The following is a 4,449-nucleotide window of genomic DNA, read 5'->3' on the forward strand; positions in this document are numbered from 1 at the left end:
ACAGCGCCGTGACCTCTACAATGTGAAGACAAACACAGGCAGTTTTGCGGAACACTTCCAGTCAGTGCACAAGTATGACATACCCTACCAGTCGCTTGCACTTTCAATACCTCATCTTGCTTCATACTCACATTTCTATCCTAGGGCTGGTACAATGTTCCAGCTGATCTCAACACAAACTGGAGGACCAGTGCCTCATCTTCAGATTAGGCAATTTGTAACCTTTTGGAATCAACATTCAGTTCCACAACTTCTGATGAGTTTTACATTCCATTTTCATGCACCGCCAACCCCCACCCAACACCCAAGTGTCTTGTTTTCATGGTTTTGCTGAACTATATGATGCTATTGACACCTAATCTAGATCTATGCTTTGTCTTTTTCACTAACCATTACCACTCCCTTTGCCTTTTGATCTGTGACATCTTGAATCTCTAATTTCCCTCACCCTTTCCCTCACCTTCCCTTTTGTTCATGTTGCTTCTCTCCACTTTCTTCTAGAGAATAAAACTCTTCACTACTCCACCTCTCTTCATTTCTGAAGAAGAATTATATTGGACTCAAAACATTAACTCTGTTTCTCTCTCCATTATGCTGCCAGATCAGTTGCATTTCCTCACACTTTCTATTTCTATTTCAGTGACATACCTGTTGCCTGAGCTGTATACCATCTCTGGTTCATTGGCACACCTGCAGTCCAGCCCTGACCTATACCTGGGAGTCAGAAGCTGTGTGTGGTCAGTCCTTGCAGTAATCATGTCTCTAGGTTTTTCTGTCTTTTGAAGTGTAGAATCATCCTATGTTTTATTTTTAAACCTCAACTCAGGCCCAGGTATGAGATTTGCTCGGGAATGGGAATAAATTGTCAAGACCCCAGCGTTTTCAAACTCAACAACACTTTGCACCACTACCCTGGAATCTATTTTTTCATAATTTCTTACATTATCGAATCAGTTTTGCTTTTCTCACTATGTATGATGTTTGTGGCAAAGTGAACTCAGTTTGGAATCACCTGAGGTAGGATACTAGCATGACTGGTTTTGTTCTCCAGGTTCTTTAAATGTTACTGACGGTATTCTGCTGGTTTAATAGCATTGTGAGACTTCTCCCAGCCTCCACCTTTGCTTTTGATAATCATCGAATAGAATCCCTACAGTGTGGAAACAGGCCCTTTGGCCCAACAAGTCCACACCGAACCTCAGAGCATCCCACCCAGACCCATCCCCCTATAACCCACCTAATCTACACCTCCCTGAACACTACGGGCAATTTAGCATGGCCAATCCACCTAGGCTGCACATCTTTGGACTGTGGGAGGAAACCGGAGTACCCGAAGCATCCGGAGGAAACCAATGCAGACACGGGGAGAATGTGCAAACTCCTCACAGACAGTCGCACGAGGCTGGAATCGAACCCGGGTTCCTGGCGCTGTGAGGCAGCAGTGCTAACCACTGTGCCGCCCCCAAAATGAGACTTTCCAAGGCTCGACACTCACTTCAGCAGGAAGGAGGCGACACCTAGATTTGAATTCGAATCACAGAGTTCAGAAGCCAGCACGCTCACCATTACACCATTGTAACCAGAGCAACAAAGGAGCACCATTGTTCCTGCCTGGCTACGAACCGGGGACCTTTCGCGTGTAAGGCGAACGTGATAACCACTACACTACAGAAACACCACCAGCTACTGGCCAATTTCTACTGGCAATTGGTTAAATTTTGGGAATTGGGACCCATTTTCTCTTGAAGATAACTGGAGGCCCATGATTCTGATAGTCTGGTAAAAATAAAGCCAGATTTGGTAAAGATGGACATTCATTTCTGAGATATGGATCTCACATCACATAAATGAAGCAAAACTGAGGGTAAAAACAAACTTAAATAATTAAAGTTTTCGTTTTCTGTTCATGGAATTACTTTGCATGGTCAGGCAACAAGTACACCACATAATCTGTTTTCCTGATCTGTTTAACACTTGTTGACAGCAAAGGGAGAAAATGGCATGTTGGAGGTGAGGGGGAGGGGACTGTTCTTAACCTGGGACTAATAAGAAGAAGCACCTCTGGATTTAATCTTGCTATTCCTTGTCCAGGAAGCAGGCAATGCTGACTCCAGGAACCTGGACTGGAAAAATGTTGCATTCTGCAGCACCAAAATTCCTCAGTTTTTTTTAGAAGAAAACTCATGTTACAAAAACAGAAGAGCAGACCTTTCCATTTTACACAGGGCTCAAAAAATAATTTTACTCCAATATATTTTGTACAACTGATGGTAAGTAAATCCTATGCAAGAGTATGTTGACCACTGTAATAAATGAGAACAGTGAGTGAAATTCTTTACATCTGCTTTGCAGTGTAGCGGTGTCATGCTGACTCTAACAAAAATATAATCTAAGCCAAGTATTAAACTGTGACACTACCTCAGCTCAGATTGTATTGCACATGGATTAATTCTTTGCAATGTTCTTTCACTGTCAACAACAAGAAGAGGAAAAATAGCTGTGATAGCATTTTTATTTCCCTCCTTACATTCTCAGTTGTTCAACAGACACCATGGCCTTGATAGGGAAGCCAGGGGGTTCAGACAGGTTCAGAACAAAAGTGGCCACAGTTTTTTGGTTCAGGAAATTACTGTAGTAAAGCAGATTTCCCTCATGACCTATAGAATTTACCAGCAGGATGTGATTGTCATTCTTTCATCTTTGTTACCTTATGGCAGTCGGCCAGGGAAAGGGGATTATTGCCTGTTGAATGGTTAGGCCATTGTCACCAAGCCACAGAAGAAGTGAAACCTGGAGCTTGGGTGCAGTGGGTGAGAGGATATCAGAAATATTGGTGAGGAGTGTGGTGGTCAAATGAGGAAGGTCAGGTTGGGATGATCAGAAATAAACCAAGCAGAGGCTTGGGAATTGCTTTGCGGAACACCTATGTTCGGTTCGCACTAAACAACTGCACCTCCCAGTTGCGAACCATTTCAACTCCCCCTCCCATTCCTCAGACGACATGTCCATCCTGGGCCTCCTGCAGTGTCACAATGATGCCACCCGAAGGTTGCAGGAACAGCACCTCATATTTCGCTTGGGAACCCTGCAGCCCAATGGTATCAATGTGGACTTCACAAGCTTCAAAATCTCCCCTCCCCCAATCGCATCCCAAAACCAGCCCAGCTTGTCCCCGCCTCCCTAACCTGTCCTTCCTCTCACCTATCCCCTCCTCCCACCTCAAGGCCCACTCCCATCTCCTACCTACTAGCCTCATCCTGCCCCCTTGACCTGTCCGTCCTCCCTGGACTGACCTATCCCCCACCTACTCTCACCTTTACTGGCTCCATCCCTGCCTCTTTGACCTGTCTGTCTCCTCTCCACCTATCTTCTCCTTTATCCATCTTCTATCCACCGCCCCCTCTCTCCCTATTTATTTCAGAACCCCCTTCCCCTCCCCCATTTCTGTAAAGGGTCTAGGCCCGAAACATCAGCTTTCCTGCTCCTCTGATGCTGCTTGGCCTGCTGTGTTCATCCAGCTCTACACCTTGTTATCTCAGAAATATCTGGTGACAGGTTGGAAGAGGAAGGGCCAGATGGGAGGACACATCTGAAGCACACACCAATAGAGGAAGGAGGGATCAGAAAGAAAAGGGTGTGGAGAATTGGAAATGTCAGGTCAATTGGAGATCATAAGCTAGGGGACATTATGAATGAGGAAACCATTGCTTCTGGGACAGTAGTTGAATGATTGCATGTTAGGCGATGGGTCGGGGAGGCAGATTGTCTTGGTGTGTTAAGGAAAGTACTTCTGCTCCTCATGGCCCGCAGGCTTTGCTGGAAAATCACTTTGCCTCATCTTCCACTTACTGCTGGCTTTTACAGGCCCAATGGCCAGAGCACAATTTAAATTGGAGGTAAAGCGTAAGGCATGCAATCCCATTAAAACACTCGGGTGAGCAATCTACCTCCTCTGAGCTGCTAGGTTACCAGCCTCCACCCCTATACTCTAAACCACACTTATTAAAGATTGAAAAGCAGAAGTTTGGAGGTGATTCAAAGTTACATTTGAGTTTTTCAGCAATCTAATATTCTACCTGATCCAAACCAACCACTTTGGTGGAGTTAAAACTGCTCCTAGATTTCTGAGGTATTGTAAGTAATTGAAGGACCAACTCCAGATTAGTCAGTAATGACAAAACAAGCTCCAGTTCCCTACATAAAGAAAACAGTGAATATATTTTTGTTCATGAAAGGCATATGGGCATGACTGACAATGCCAGCATTTGTTGCTGATCCCTACGAGGATCACTCTTCACTATATCATGTAACTTTATGAATGAAGCCCTCTAATGGCTGTGATGCCCAAGCAATCTATGGAGGCCTGTAAAGATTGACATACATAGTAATCATTTTCTGATTTGCCATTGCCTGCACATGGAGCAGAAGCTGCCCATATCACTCTTTGGA

The 4,449-nt window shown here is 44.7% G+C and overlaps 1 non-coding gene across 1 annotated transcript; it reads right to left on the bottom strand.

The window, feature by feature from the left end:
- Window positions 1–1,602: 1,602 nt before the first annotated feature.
- trnav-uac lies at window positions 1,603–1,675 on the bottom strand. The gene has a single exon. It is a non-coding gene; the product is annotated as a tRNA-Val (tRNA).
- Between the last annotated feature and the right edge of the window lie 2,774 nt (window positions 1,676–4,449).

Source organism: Rhincodon typus, chromosome 17, assembly GCF_021869965.1.
Source record: "Rhincodon typus isolate 14 chromosome 17, sRhiTyp1.1, whole genome shotgun sequence".
Classification (NCBI taxonomy): domain Eukaryota; kingdom Metazoa; phylum Chordata; class Chondrichthyes; order Orectolobiformes; family Rhincodontidae; genus Rhincodon; species Rhincodon typus.